General features: G+C 43.1%; 1 protein-coding gene across 8 annotated transcripts in view; it reads left to right on the forward strand.

Annotated features, from left to right (window-relative positions):
• Positions 1 to 16,482, forward strand: part of NR1I3 (nuclear receptor subfamily 1 group I member 3) — an 858,363-nt gene that overhangs the window by 394,359 nt on the left and 447,522 nt on the right. The window contains exon 1 of one of the 8 annotated variants that reach the window (XM_085638655.1): positions 6,232 to 6,348. The exons of 6 other annotated variants lie outside the window; for them this stretch is intronic. The gene's annotated coding sequence lies outside the window, so the exon portion shown is untranslated. Of the gene's footprint in view, positions 1 to 6,231; positions 6,349 to 16,482 lie in introns of those variants that run through there. One more of the 8 variants, XM_085638662.1, reaches the window with a different exon arrangement.

The following is a 16,482-nucleotide window of genomic DNA, read 5'->3' on the forward strand; positions in this document are numbered from 1 at the left end:
AAATCCAACCAGTATGTGTGTGTGTTTGAGGAATAGATGGTTGTGCAGGAATCTTTGTCTTTAGTTTCTCTGCCAAGGTACACTTTCCATGCAAGAATAACCCACCAACTGTAGATATTGTCGAAAACCCATGGGAGTTCATGGTGATGTCTCTCTTGTGAATTCAAAAAAAATTTTTAGCCCCAATGTCCTGCAAACCTCAAAATGTCTGCCACATTTTCTTTGCAATATTATTCCAAAATTCTCACGCTGTAGGAACAATAGTTAATCTGGTTTTGCAAGGGGGGTCACTTTGGTTTTTGGCCCGTGATCGTTTTGCGATAGGCCATTTTGATGTCGCCTCACTACGTTTTGGGCCCTTGCCTGCCGCGGGTACTTGGGCCTCCCACACAAGTGAGGCACCATTTTTACCGGGAGACCTGGGGGAACGCTGGGTGGTGGTAAATTTGTGTGAGCCCAGTGATGCCACTACTTTCCCACCCCAAAATGTGTGAAAAAAGTGATTTTTTCAGCAAAAATTGAGGTTTGCAGGGGATTCTGGGTAAGGAAACGTTGGGGGATCCACGCAAGCCATACCTCCCTGGAAGCCGCCGGGTGTCTAGTTTTCAGAAATGCGTGGGTTTGGTAGGTTTCCCTAGATGGCCGCCGTGCACCGGGCCAAAAACCAAAGTGACCCCCCTTGCAAAACCAGGTGGTTTTGCGATAGGCCATTTTGATGTCGCCTCACTACGTTTTGGGCCCTTGCCTGCCGCGGGTACTTGGGCCTCCCACACAAGTGAGGCACCATTTTTACCGGGAGATCTGGGGGAACGCTGGGTGGTGGTAAATTTGTGTGAGCCCAGTGATGCCACTACTTTCCCACCCCAAAATGTGTGAAAAAAGTGATTTTTTCAGCAATAATTGAGGTTTGCAGGGGATTCTGGGTAAGGAAACGTTGGGGGATCCACGCAAGCCATACCTCCCTGGAAGCCGCCGGGTGTCTAGTTTTCAGAAATGTCTGGGTTTGGTAGGTTTCCTTAGGTGGCCGCCGCGCACCGGGCCAAAAACCAAAGTGACCCCCCTTGCAAAACCAGATCGTTTTGCGATAGGCCATTTTGATGTCGCCTCACTACGTTTTGGGCCCTTGCCTGCCGCGGGTACTTGGGCCTCCCACACAAGTGAGGCACCATTTTTACCGGGAGACCTGGGGGAACGCTGGGTGGTGGTAAATTTGTGTGAGCCCGGTGGTGCCACTACTTTCCCACCCCAAAATGTGTGAAAAAAGTGATTTTTTCAGCAAACATTGAGGTTTGCAGGGGATTCTGGGTAAGGAAACGTTGGGGGATCCACACAAGCCATACCTCCCTGGAAGCCGCCGGGTGTCTAGTTTTCAGAAATGTCTGGGTTTGGTAGGTTTCCCTAGATGGCCGCCGCGCACCGGGCCAAAAACCAAAGTGACCCCCCTTGCAAAACCAGGTGGTTTTGCGATAGGCCATTTTGATGTCGCCTCACTACGTTTTTTGCCCTTGCCTGCCGCGGGTACTTGGGCCTCCCACACAAGTGAGGCACCATTTTTACCGGGAGACCTGGGGGAATGCTGGGTGGTGGTAAATTTGTGTGAGCCCGGTGATTCCACTACTTTCCCACCCCAAAATGTGTGAAAAAAGTGATTTTTTCAGCAAATATTGAGGTTTGCAGGGGATTCTGGGTAGGGAAACGTTGGGGGATCCACGCAAGCCATACCTCCCTGGAAGCCGCCGGGTGTCTAGTTTTCAGAAATGTCTGGGTTTGGTAGGTTTCCCTAGGTGCCGGCAGGGCTAGAGTTCAAAAACTACAGCTAGTCACTTAGCCAAAAAAGGGTAATTTTTCACTGCAAAATTGAGGTGTGACCACGTTGCGTTTTGCGCCGTTTCCTGTCGCGGGCACTAGGCCGACCTGCACAAGTGAGGTACCATTTTTCTCGTATGACTTTGGGGAATGCGGGGTGGGTGGGAATTTGTGGATCCACGCAGATTCCAGAACTTTCCATCCCAGAAATGTGGGGAAAATGTGTTTTTTTTGTCATTTTTTTACGTTTGCAAGGGATTCTGGGTAACAGACCATGGTGGGAGGCAGTCAAGTCACCCCATCCTGGATTCCCCTGGGTGTCTAGTTTTCAAAAATGTATAGGTTTGCTAGGTTTCCCTAAGTGCCGGCAGGGCTAGGGTTCAAAAACTACAGCTAGTCACTTTGCCAAAAAAGGGTCATTTTTCAATGGAAAATTGAGGTGTGACCACGTTGCGTTTTAAGCCGTTTCCTGTCGCGGGCACTAGGCCGACCCGCACAAGTGAGGTACCATTTTTCTCGTAGGACTTTGGGGAACGCGGGGTGGGTGGAAATTTGTGGATCCACGCAGATTCCAGAACTTTCCATCCCAGAAATGTGGGGAAAATTTGTTTTTTTTGTCTTTTTTTTACGTTTGCAAGGGATTCTGGGTAACAGACCATGGTGGGAGGCAGTCAAGTCACCCCATCCTGGATTCCCCTGGGTGTCTAGTTTTCAAAAATGTATAGGTTTGCTAGGTTTCCCTAAGTGCCGGCAGGGCTAGGGTTCAAAAACTACAGCTAGTCACTTTGCCAAAAAAGGGTCATTTTTCACTGCAAAATTGAGGTCTGACCACGTTGCGTTTTGCACCGTTTCCTGTCGCGGGCACTAGGCCGACCCGCACAAGTGAGGTACCATTTTTCTCGTAGGACTTTGGGGAACGCGGGGTGGGTGGAAATTTGTGGATCCACGCAGATTCCAGAACTTTCCACCACAGAAATGTGGGGAAAATGTGTTTTTTTTGTCAATTTTTTACGTTTGCAAGGGATTCTGGGTAACAGACCATGGTGGGAGGCAGTCAAGTCACCCCATCCTGGAGTCCCCTGGGTGTCTAGTTTTCAAAAATGTATAGGTTTGCTAGGTTTCCCTAAGTGTCGGCAGGGCTAGGGTTCAGAAACTACAGCTAGTCACTTTGCCAAAAAAGGGTCATTTTTCACTGCAAAATTGAGGTGTGACCACGTTGCGTTTTGCGCCGTTTCCTATCGCGGGCACTAGGCCGACCCGCACAAGTGAGGTACCATTTTTCTCGTAGGACTTTGGGGAACGCGGGGTGGGTGGAAATTTGTGGATCCACGCAGATTCCAGAACTTTCCATCCCAGAAATGTGGGGAAAATGTGTTTTTTTGTCATTTTTTTACGTTTGCAAGGGATTCTGGGTAACAGACCATGGTGGGAGGCAGTCAAGTCACCCCATCCTGGATTCCCCTGGGTGTCTAGTTTTAAAAAATTTATAGGTTTGCTAGGTTTCCCGAAGTGCCGGCAGGGCTAGGGTTCAAAAACTACAGCTAGTCACTTTGCCAAAAAAGGGTCATTTTTCACTGCAAAATTGAGGTGTGACCACGTTGAGTTTTGCGCCGTTTCCTGTCGCGGGCACTAGGCCGACACGCACAAGTGAGGTACCATTTTTCTCGTAGGACTTTGGGGAACGCGGGGTGGGTGGAAATTTGTGGATCCACGCAGATTCCAGAACTTTCCATCCCAGAAATGTGGGGAAAATATGTTTTTTTTGTCATTTTTTTACGTTTGCAAGGGATTCTGGGTAACAGACCATGGTGGGAGGCAGTCAAGTCACCCCATCCTGGATTCCCCTGGGTGTCTAGTTTTCAAAAATGTATAGGTTTGCTAGGTTTCCCTAAGTGCCGGCAGGGCTAGGGTTCAGAAACTACAGCTAGTCACTTTGCCAAAAAAGGGTCATTTTTCACTGGAAAATTGAGGTGTGACCACGTTGCATTTTGCGCCGTTTCTTGTCGCGGGCACTAGGCCGACCCGCACAAGTGAGGTACCATTTTTCTCGTAGGACTTTGGGGGACGCGGGGTGGGTGGAAATTTGTGGATCCACGCAGATTCCAGAACTTTCCACCACAGAAATGTGGGGAAAATGTGTTTTTTTTGTCAATTTTTTACGTTTGCAAGGGATTCTGGGTAACAGACTATGGTGGGAGGCAGTCAAGTCACCCCATCCTGGATTCCCCTGGGTGTCTAGTTTTCAAAAATGTATAGGTTTGCTAGGTTTCCCAAGGTGCTGGCAGGGCTAGGTTCAAAAACTACAGCTAGTCCCTTTGCCAAAAAAGGGTCATTTTTCACTGCAAAATTGAGGTGTGACCACGTTGCGTTTTGAGCCGTTTCTTGTCGCGGGCACTAGGCCGACCCGCACAAGTGAGGTACCATTTTTCTCGTAGGACTTTGGGGAACGCGGGGTGGGTGGAAATTTGTGGATCCACGCAGATTCCAGAACTTTCCACCACAGAAATGTGGGGAAAATGTGTTTTTTTTGGCAATTTTTTAGGTTTGCAAGGGATTCTGGGTAACAGAACCTGGTGGGAGGCAGTCAAGTCACCCCATCCTGGATTCCCCTGGGTGTCTAGTTTTCAAAAATGTATAGGTTTGCTAGGTTTCCCTAGGTGCCGGCAGGGCTAGGGTTCAAAAACTACAGCTAGACTTCGCAAAAAATGTGTAAATTTTCAGTGTGAAAATGTGGTGTGTTCACCTTAGGTGTGAGCCACTTCCTGTCGTGGGCACTATGCCTACCCACACAAGTGAGGTACCGTTTTTATCGGGAGACTTAGGGTAGTTCAGATTTGTAAAGCAACTGTTATTACCTATTGATTTTTGATGCATATCTCCCTTCCAAATGAAAGACATTGTGTGAAAAAAAAGTCATTTTGAAAAATGACCAATAGCTGTCATGCAAGTATGAGTATTCCCAATTTCGAAAAAGTGCAAATATACACTGTTTCTAAACTCTGTAATTTGTTCCCATTTCAGAAATACAAAGGTGTTTTTCATACCAATTTTTCCATGTATACATTTTCACACTATAATTGCTATATACCCAGAACTAAAAAAAAAAACATTACAAAATGCTGCTCAGTTTTTTACTCTGGGTTCCTTGGGCTCTTGGTGAACCTACAAGTCCTATATATCCCCACAACCAGGAAGGTCCAGTGGATGTAACGGTACATTGCTTTCTAAGAGATGTCATAATTAGAAGAAGTTACAGGTGAAAACGTTGACTCAAAAGGCTGCTTTTTTCAACTAATTTTTAATTTTTCCTTTATTTAACTGGTAGTTTCTATAAAGAAACCTTGATGGATCTACACAAATGACCCCTTGCTGAATTCAGAATTTTGTCTACTTTTCAAAAATGTATAGCTTTCCAGGATCCATTATTGTTTTTGTACCCATTTCTACCATTAACTTGAAGGAGGTTGAAAGCACAAAAAATAGCAAAAATAGGGTATGTCCCAGAAAAATGTCAAAACTGTGTGAAAAATTTTGGTTTTCTGACAAAATTCTGTCATTCCCTAAAAGCTGGAGAAATGGTGATTTCAGCCCCACAAACCCTTTTTTATACCATTTGCAGAGAAAAACCCAGAAGCTTTCATTTGCAGCCCGTTTTTCCCATTTTTGCAAAAAACCCAAAATGTTGTTGTATTTTGACTAATTTCTGGGAACCCTCTAGGAGAATCCACAAACCCTGGGTACCTTTAGAATCCCCATGATGTTGGAAAAAAGGACGCAAATTTGGCGTGGATACCTAATGTGGTCAAAAAGTTACAGGGGCCTAAGCGCGCACTACCCCAAATAGCCCAAAAAAGGCTTAGCACAGGAGGGGGCAAGGCCTAGCAGCGAAGGGGTTAATTTCATGCAAAATAGAGGAGGTATACAATATTTTGTTTTACCTGCTCCATCACCTGCATGGATAAACACTTATTAGGTCCCAAAGGTGAGACCTTTGCCCATGCCAATGCTTTCCTTACTGGCATGACAGTATTTAATGTTCTGGATGGTACAAATATTAGAACAATCACCTAAACTTGTACTTTTTTTTACTTCTGATCAGTACAAACCTTGAACAGTAAATATAAAAATAAAGGAGTTTTTAAATGTTCTCCACGTCTACCATAATGATCTCTTACTGTTACGGATGAATTAAAATAAATAAAGACAGTAAAGCTATTTTAATAAATGTATACAAACAGTTTTATCGAAAGTTATATTGAAGTATCTGGTTCTGGGTAGTTGCAGGATCTTAAAATGTGAACAAGGTGTTAACCCTCCAGCCCGCCCCTATGTCGCTGTGACGCAGGCTCACCAGGTGATCTAACAAACTTACTCCACTTGACTTTGGCTGGAATGTTTCCTGCTTATGTCACGTGCCGGTTGACCTTTGCCTCCTGAAACATTGGCTCTGGGTTAGACTGTGGAAAGGAGCTAGTGTGGAGCGAGCTCGCAAGGGCTGTGGGATGCGTCAGGTGCCGCGACTTGCAGTACACAGTGAGTGAGGTAAGGTATCCCCCCCACCCTGGGTTCACTAAATGGTCCTAAAAGTCTGTCCATGTCCGCGCGAATGGACCTTGCGGCTATTATAACCGACAAGGGTCGTTGCAGTTAGTAAATAATTTAGAAATTCTCTTGATTCTTGTAAGAGATTGGTATAGGCATGTGAAGCGTTTGCGTGAGCCGAGCAGTGTGGTTTTCCAGATCGTGCGTTGACCTGTGTGTTGCGTAATGTCCAGACTTGTAAATTGCACAACAGCTCTCGTCAGCAAACAAATATTCGGAGTTCGAATTGGCAGCAGGGACGGACTTGGGTATTTTCACGACTATTTAAACTCCTTAATAGAGTAAATAATTTACGGGCGATCCGTATTGTTTAGTCGGAGAGCACTCCGGGACACAGGTGGAAGTGAGCAGGAACCCAGTTACACTACTTTTATTTATTATTGCTGTAGTTCCAGTATTTTTACAACCATTTTCACCGCTACTACATCTATACTTGTATTTTTTGCAGTTATTCACGCCTATTTCATTGCATAGTTCGACTCCTTACTGTAAGATTCTTAATTCTTAACTGGGGCTCCTCGTGAACTGTCAGGTACTTAGATTGTAGTCTGCTTTGGCGCGCACTCTTTTCCCACCAACAATCGCCAGCAAGCCGACCACTGCTACATATGTTACGCAACTTTCACGGGGAAATGATTAGGCCTGGGCAAAAATTTCGTTCCGTTCGCGGAAATTGCGATAATTTGACATTTTTGCGTTCCGCGGAGAGCGCGAAAATGTCAAAAATTCCGGTTTCCGCAGCTTGGCGATAATTTGTTTCTTGCTCGCGCTGTAAAATGATACATTCTCGCGCGCGCGCGATCGCCTTACCTGAATCCCTGCGTTCGCCGACAAGTTTTCTTGATCCGGTCGCGTTCTCCATGAGATGTTGTATTGTTTTTAGCCATTTGCGCTGTCTCGCGACAGTTCGCGCCCGCAGTGACGTCATGCGTCGCGCGATCACGTCTTTCTTCTCGCGATCATGCACCGCGAGAACAACTCAAAACAAGATGGCCGCGCCCGCAAGCAGCCACATGGGTAAGTTGGCGACCCGCAACCATGCAGAAAATCTCGCGAACATGCCGGAAAAAAACTTCCGCATCTTCGCGATATTTCTGCTTGTTTGCGATAATTTTAAACATTCTCGCGATAATTTGCGAAGGTTAATTCCGCAAATTCCGCCCACCCCTAGAAATGATGTCCTTTAATTTTGTAGCGACTGGCAGGTTGTTCCGCAAGGTTTTCCTTTTATTTTTGTGTTTCGATACAGTGTGCGGCCACTGCCAGCTTCACTAGTTGAGAATAATATTGTGATAACGGATTGTTGCGCAGCTGTACAACCCGCAGCAAACTACCTATATGTGTAAACTAAATGCAACTCTGATCTCCATAAAACGAGGCTACTTGGAAGTGGGGTGTTTTGCTCAGGAGCGAGTGCATAACTTCTGAATGGAGTATCTGTTGTCGACCTCAGGGTCGGACTGGCCATTCTGTCACTGTGGTATTTCCCCAGTAGGCGGTGGGCTTGTGTGATTGTTTTTGCCAGAGCTGATTTTAATTTCCAGCCCCGCCCTGGTTGGCTTTCCGAACAGGAGACCTTGTACATTGGGTACATTGGGTTTTTCCTTTACCTAAACACTTTGGCCAAGTTTGGCTTCCAAGGTGGCGTATCCAGGAGGGCTCTTGGCTATGCATTATTTTTTTCTGGTCTCAACATGCCGTGAAGTTCCTGGCCAGCATCTAGTTTTCTTCCAGCTCGCATTTTGGCCACTCAGGAATTTTGGGGTGTCACTCTTGCATGTAGGCTTCTGAGTTTGCTGCATGCAGGAGAAATACTACAATCGGGGCGTATTAAAGTGCAGTTAAACAATTGATTTGGAAGTATTTATCCATAATGTGTTTTACTGTTTATTCCCTTGTTAGCAATCTGTTTTTATCTTGATTTTTGAAGGCATTTTCATGTATTATATCCCAATTCAAGATGGCGGAACCACTTTTGGAATTAGAAATGGATGTCTGGGTTGAGTTCAAATGTTTTGTAATTGTATCTGTTTTCTTGTACCTTTTACTGGGCTCTGTGGATTTTTTACCTTCTCCAGTTTCTGCTTGTAGTTTTGCCCTTCGCCTAGCTGCTTGGCCTGATCACTTGGATGGTTTTTGCTGCTCTCCAGTATTTTCTTTTCCTGCTGAAGATTATACTCTGAAGCAAATCTACATTCCTAGTTAAAATTTGGCGTTGTTTCAGGCGATGACTGGCAATTCCTACTCACAAAGAAGATATACCACCTGTCGCCAAGAAGACCTGCTCTTGCCAGGTTGTGATGCCAATGAAAAATTATTTCAAAGAATTACCAATAGCAGGCAATGACTTTCAAGTCCAAAGTCTAACCACCGAAAATGCCTTAGTGTACTGCAAAAAGGCTTCTCCTCTGGCTGGTTTGGCAGAATTGAAACTCGATGGGAACCCTCAGAAACTAAAGGCATTTTTGGACACTTGACAGATCCATTTTCCAATTAAGCCTCACATTTATGCTAGTAATAGATCTAAGGTGGGCTTTGTTGTCAGCAATACTATGGGAAGTGCTTTGGCATGGCCTGTGCCTTTAGTTTTGGGTGCTAGTCCGTTTCTGGACAATTTTCTTGCGTTCCACACAGAATTCAGAAGACTTTTGATTGCTAAGATTAGGTACTCTGCCCAAGAGGAATTTTGGAATTCAGGCAAGGTTCATTGGATCTACATACCTACGTTGTCAAATTCAAGGATCTAGCTGACTAGTATCTGTTCTTTTCACCCTATTTCAAAAAAGGCTCAAAGAAATACCTGAAGGACAAACTTGCAAGAGTTGCTAGGCCAGCATGCCTACAAGATCTTCAACTGGCCATTCAGATTGACAGTTGGCTTCACGAAAGGTGAATGGAACATTGTAAACAATCCTTGTCAAAAACTCATGTCAACCAGTGTTCAAGATTCCATCTAAGCCTTCCGATTGGGAAGATGAGCTCATGCAAATGGGTATCACTAATGGTCCCTTGACTGAGGCAAAGAATCCAAGACGGAGTAATTAAGGACTGTGCTAATATTATGGTCTGAAAGGTCTTCTTCAGAGTTATTGCCCTGTATGCCTTGTCCCTCATCCTAAGAACTAGAAAGCTCGACCCTAGTGCAGGGATAGAGGCGAATAATAATTAGTCATGCCTGCCTTCACTTCTGAAATGTTTCAGTTTTGTCATACTGGAAGGGTAACAACTATTCCAGTCTCACCATCTCTTGGGGACAGTTCTTGTAGACTGTGGAGCCTCCAATATCCATATGGATATTTAGTGGCCTCCAGACCATCAGATTCTAGTCTGTAAGAAAGACTTTCCAATTGCTGTAGAAGCAGTAGATGTAATCTTAGTGGCTTTTGACCAAGTTATTGAATAAACTCAATCCTTACCTCTTCGGATTGCTTCCTGTTATAAAAAAAACACATAACTTTGATTTAATTTCCTCCCCCTGTTATCCTGTAATATTAGGTATCAACTGGCTAGTTAGACACAATCCTTATATAAACTTGTGTGCAAAAACCTTGTTGCTGGGCTCACAGTTTTGTCTCTCTCATTGTACAGCCGATTGACTAACTTTCTTCAACAGGAAGTTCAGAAGTTCTCCTTAACAATTTCTCTAAGACAATGAAACAACTGTCTGAAATCCCTAACATCTATCAAGAATACCTCGATGTGTTCTATGAGTCCTTAAACAAGAAATTACCGCCTCACCGGCTCTTTGATCACACCATTGAAATCTTTCCTGAGTCTAGATTTCCTCATGAGCTGACCTTCTCCTTGTCTCCACGAGTACGACACTAACTTTGAAAGTGGAAGTACCTTGCCACTAACTTAGAAAATGGTCTCATTACTTCGTCTAAGTCCCCTGCTTCGATCTGGTACCGAAAAAGAGCACTTCTGAATTTAGGCCTTGTAAAGCTTGTGACTGTCAAGGACTGTTATCTTTTGGCCTTCATTTCCGATATTCTAGAGGAGGTTCAAGGGGCTAAAATATTTACCAATTGGATCTGAGAGGAGCCTATCACCTGATCTGGATTCGGTGAGGTTATGAATAGAAAATAGCATTCAGAATACCATTTGTGCACTTTGAGTGTTTAGTGATGCCGTTCTGCCTCCGTAATGCCCCAGCCGTTTTTCAGCACTTTATGAATACTATCTTTTCTGCATTGTCCTCCAGACAATGGTTGTCTACTTAGATGACATCCTTGTTTTTTCTAAATACCCAGCAGGCCGTCTGTCTCATGTCGAGGAAGTCCTGCATCATCTGAGAGAAAACAAATTGCTGGGCAAAACTTTAAAAGCATCTGTTTGAAAAATATTCTGCAGACTATTCGGGCTGTATTCTTTCCTCTGAAGGAACTGCCATGGACACTCAGTAGGTTCAAATCATTCTAGATTGACCCACTCTCACTTCCATAAAAGAATCACAGAGCTTTTTAGGTCTAGCAAATTGCTGCATGAAAATAATCAAGTATTTCTCCAAGCTTGTCTTTCCATTTACTGATCTGCTCAATAAAACAAGACCTTTCAATGAAGTTGTAGTTCCACCTAATGTTTGTAAGGCTGAAAAATATTTGTTTTCAAGCTCCCATATTACAGCAGCCATTCATTCTTGAGACTTATGCCTCGGAACCTCCTGTGGTGCCTTGTTTTATCTCTGTCGTGATGGAGAAGAACATCCATTTGCCTTCTTCTCCTAAAAAAGTATTCCATTTAGGTGAACTACAGGCTCATTTATCAAATGGAGACACAATTTGAATAACTGTTCTTATTGACCACAGAAATCTGTTCTTATTGACCACAGAAATATAATTCTATACTCTTGGGTGGTATAAGTATATACACCTCTTATTAGCATGCAATACAATATATGTCCAGTGTGTGACAATAGGAGTGGAACCAGGGAGTTGACATTATAATAGTAGTGATTTCTCTAGGTCCAGAAGAATAGCCAATAGGGCGATGGCTTGAAACATGTTGACCGTTCAGGAATTTAGGAGCATTGCCTCCTTTTCCTAAACATCCCCCTTGCTTTTACCCATACCAAATAGGGGTCAGAATAAAAACAAAACCTCCTAGCCAGGTATTTTTCAAAATAATGCACTCCAGCTCAAATCACCCCTGCACTCCTCCCTCCGAGATTATCTTTTTTTTCATTGTATAGTCACTCAAAATGCTCGTGCGTAACCCGTAGGTCACAGCACGGCCCGTTCCACAGTGGAACGGGAAGGACCCAATGATGAAGCATGCCACCAAGGGGTAACCCTGGTGGGTGAGGGTTTTACAAAAAACTTTTTTTTTTTCTTAGGGAGGTTTAGACTCCTTAGAATAGAGTTCTTGAATGTACCTCAGTTAGGCAATTTTGTATTATGTTGTTATATTATTTAAGTTGGGTTTCTTCTTTTTACTAGAGCACCATAGCATGGCTTCTATCTAGGGCCTTGGATGAGACTCATTGAGAAAGCAAAAACCCTTAAAAGAGTTGAGGATAAAAGCAAAAAATTCGGGAAACGCCAAGCCATTATTTTACATGTTCAGGAATAGTTATCTAGAGTCACTTGAAAGACACAAGGTGAGGAGTGCTGCAGAAATAGAAAAGGAGCCTACTTGTATTTAGAATCACGACAAGGGAGCCACCATCCACTTTTACATATCGGTCCAGGTGACAATGCTGTGTAGAAATAAAACCCATGGTTGAGTAATATTCTGTAAGAAATGCTGAGAACCTTAAAGGCAATCCCCAGGGGTGAAAATAACCCTTTGGGAGGTTGCAGAAATTGCACCTGTAACAAAGTTAGAGGGGCTGCCGCATTTTGCAGAAACTGCACATATTATAGAAGGTATAGAGGGAGGCACAACAAATGATAGGTGACTTAGTTATACACCGGAATTGCCAAATATTGTTGTCCTTAAACTGAGTGTGGTCAGCAAAATTGAAGAATAAAAATTGTAGGCTATATGACTTTTCTGTGTGGTCTCCCTGGATTTTTCTGCTAGTGTTAAAACTCTGTTTACTTTACCCTTTAACCAGTAGTGCAGTGCCCATGCTCTCCCTTTGAACATGGTCGGAATGGTATACTTCTAATTTGTTTATTTAACTTGCCTATAAGCAGTGCCAATGGAATTATGTGGCAGAGTAGGACCAAAATATGCGTCGGGGTTGACTAAATTATACAGCAAGAAAAGGGAACTTATGCGGCATAATGCGGCACATTTTTTTTTATAGTATTACCTCATAATTTTGTCATTTTTACACCTGTTAACAGTGTCTGCAAAAAGAGTTCACCTTAATTAGTACCAATTTAACCCCCAAATACAGCATTTAGCGCTGAAAGGTAGCCAGTCAACCTTTGCGAAAGCCTTCTGGTGCGCAGGAACCCAAGTCGCCATTTTGTTTTGTAACTTTTGATCCATTTGTGCAAGAAACAAAATCTTTTTTTGTTAAAATCTGCAGATTATGCAGCAGATGGTGGATTATGTGGCAAATGTGGCAAATCAATAATTATGTGAAAATCGCAGCAGCCACTGAATCACATAACTTGAGTGGCCCTGCCTATAAGTCCTTAGTATATGGTACAAAATAATACCAGAGCCTGGGATTTAAATGTCACAAGTGGACTGAGGCACCTATGGTGGGATCTACTCTTGTGGAAGTGGAAACATAGCCAATGGCCTACCATTGAATCCACAATGTAACAGTTCAAAACCTGCACTGCTGTCTGTTAAAATAAACCCTTTGACCGGTAAAAAGCTTCCTTTTAAATATTAATAAATCACAAGTATGTATGTCTTGTAGCCCTCAAGGCAGAGTGCATGGCATTTATAAGTAGGACATGTAGAAAGTGAACGTGTCCTTACAGCGACTAGTTCCCAAAAGCTATTTTCACTTTAGGAAGAATAGCTATCCCATAGAGAAACCATTGAAAGTAATATGAAAAAGGAATACTGTATCTCGGTATTGGGACCAGGTAAAAAATAATTAAACCACAATTTTAGATAGTTATTAAAAATCCAATTCAGTGGTGAAGTTGGATTTTTACTTATTAAGCAAATGTAACTTTTACAAAGTTAGTTTTTACCTGCCTGAATTGTCAGAAAAGTAATTGGCATACGTCTCTGCCAGCTGTCAGCATGTGCTCAAAAAGTGTGACATACATCCCAGGGGAAGAACAAACAGACCTGAATGAGCGGAGATCGCTCCTCCTCCGAACTTTACAGATTATGCAGGGTGGGGTCTCTGGGTAGCCTTTATGACACAACAGTGTCAAATCCTGATTGACAGGTCTGCTGAGCCACATGTAACAACCGGGTCACACTTGAAAGGAAGAAACAGGATGCTTTTGTCCTATCAGACTTCTGTCTCTGGGTTTGTTATGGGCAAAATGCCTGCCTCGAACTAGCTATTAGTTTTAGATGTAGGAAGACATTAGGATTACCATACTGCAAGCTTAGTGTGGCCAAAGACTTTTGCCATCTTGAAAATGCCCTGTCATGTGGCATTATGGGTCAGTTAGCAGCACGACAGGCAGTAACTGCTATAGAAGTGGTTAGGGTTACCCCAGGGAACTTAAACCCCATTTCCACCTTCTTGTTAGTGCCAGGCATAAATGTTGCATCTTCAGGCTCCCATTTCAGAACACTTTATAGCCCTTTGGAAGATCAGGTTGGACCTGCTGTCTATGACCTGAGAGGAGCCCTGAAGGACTGGACCTGCTCTTCTTGTACCCGGGACAATGAAGTGGACTCCAAGTGTCAGTTGGGTGACGACCTGTGTGACTACAGTATGACATGAAGCTGTAAGAGGTCTTTACTTGGATGTGCCCACCTGATCACTCACTAGAGGACTTGGACTTGACCCTGCTTGTGACCTCTGGAGAGAGGACCTTCAGTATCTCTAGAACAAGAGCTCAGTTACTCCCATCCTAATTTCTCAGGCAAACATGAACCTTTTCCCAAAGGCTGATGGTTGGGATCGACTCTGGATGGCGGATGCCATGGCTAAAACCAAAAATAGCAGAAAACCATGGTCCGCGTTCTTGTAAGCGGGGTAAAATGTTCTCAGTGAGCCACCTATTGATGGACTGTGTATTCTTTCACAAGAAAAGGAAGAAGATTCTATGAACTGTTTTTAAATAATATGGGGTAAAGCCAAGAGAAATGGGCCTAAACATGATATGCAGCCTTAGATTTCAGGATGGAACCAATGCCGTTGGTCAACACCGGCACAAAATCATAAGATCCTATGCTAGACTTTCTACCTCCTTGTGGTTTAGACCCAGGTTGGTACCCCCTTGGTTCGGTAGTGATGTGTTTCCAACCAGCAGACTGATGTTGACTATATTAAGAGGATGTCCTGATTAGGACACTGGTCTGCAGATGAGAAACCTGGCTTTGCTAGTGAGACTGACTGAACCAGTCCCTTGTGATTGTGATAATTTGTCTTTGCATACTGCACTTTATAATGTTCTAGTTGGCAAAATGAGTTGCATGTTGCTGGTTAATCTGTTGCTCTTCTAAACGTTTTAATAGGCATGGGATAATGAGCTGCTGACATTCTATGAGTAGAAATTATTTTACCTTCTATACTGTTTTGTATTTATTTTAGGCTTGATGACGTGTTTGTTGAATTGATTTAATTAAGCGCTATGTATTGCTGATTTTATGATATTTGTAATTGTATATGTCATTGAATTGGGTTAATATGCAATATTTCTGTAAGAATTTATTTCTTCTGAATAAAGAATTTTGATTGATTGACCCCTACATGTCACCCTGTGAGTCTTCAAGTGCCTCTCCAGAGTTCCTGTGTTGCTTTGGAACTTTATTCCATCGCGGCCAGTCTCAGCTCTTGCCTAGGTCTCAGACTACCATGAAAATTGAATATCACTGGCACTTGGTCCATTTTTGCTCTATTTCCACTTAAAACTTTTAAAATTCATATCTCTTGTACACCTTATTGGATTGTTGTCATTTGGCTTTTAAAATTGTACACTACATTTCTAATTTTGTTAGGGATTTTTATTGGTTGGCAAGTCTAACTTTATTACTATTTTCATACTGCATACATATTTAAGTAAGCCTGTATGCTCTGTGCCTAAGCTATCAGGGAGGGTGTGTGTGTGTGTGTGTATGTGTGTGTATATATGTGTGTGTGTGCTCTCTCTCTTCTTGCTTTAGGGCATGGGGCTATACCCCAACCCTACATTATTGATGCAGTTGAGAACAAGTCCATTATTAGGCCGGAGATTCTTGTTGGGAGTAAAGAAAGGTCTAGGAAACTCCAGGTTGGGTTGGGCCTATAAAATAAATTAGTATGGTAGCTCTAACAGCAAATAAGGAAGACTCTGAGGAAAACGTTCAGATCTGTGGAGGCTGCTGCCTCCAAATATTGGTCTTCCTGTTAAAAGAATGGGTCTGAAGATTGCAAGTGAATTCTTTAACTTTACTGACATAGAAGCATTACTGGAGACTGCATGCAGAGCCATTAAGTCATAAATGACACTCTACAAATACCCATCTACATTCCACATTCCAACCTTCATTCCATGTCCATGCTTCCCTTTTAGTATTCTCACACCATGACCATTGAAGATGCAGACACACACACATATGTTGAAGAAGCAACGCCATTCGCCTTCCACCTATTAAGAAATAACAAGGTACAGAACTAACCTAAAACTTAATGTTTATTTGCCCCATATATCCCAGTAAAAGATCCTACAGCAACTATGGGTTCTTCATTTAGCTTCCCATTTCCACTTCCATAAACCTCATCCTCATTCTTCTCACAATTGGAGGACCAGAGACTTACGTACAAAAATATTGCTCTTAGCTTGCTTCGAAACCTCCCTCTCATGATGCCTTATATTTATGACACCTTACTGTAGCTGAATGTTGAAATCCTCTTCAAATTCCTTAAATAAAGCATCACCTTCCACTCTCACCAACCTTTTTAAGACTTTAGTCATTTTAAAAGAATTAGATCAGCTCTAATTTCTTAGATTTTCCTAGTAACTTGATTTGCAACCTTTGACCTTCATTTGATTG

The sequence above is a fragment of the Triturus cristatus genome, chromosome 12, assembly GCF_964204655.1.
Source record: "Triturus cristatus chromosome 12, aTriCri1.1, whole genome shotgun sequence".
NCBI lineage: Eukaryota > Metazoa > Chordata > Amphibia > Caudata > Salamandridae > Triturus > Triturus cristatus.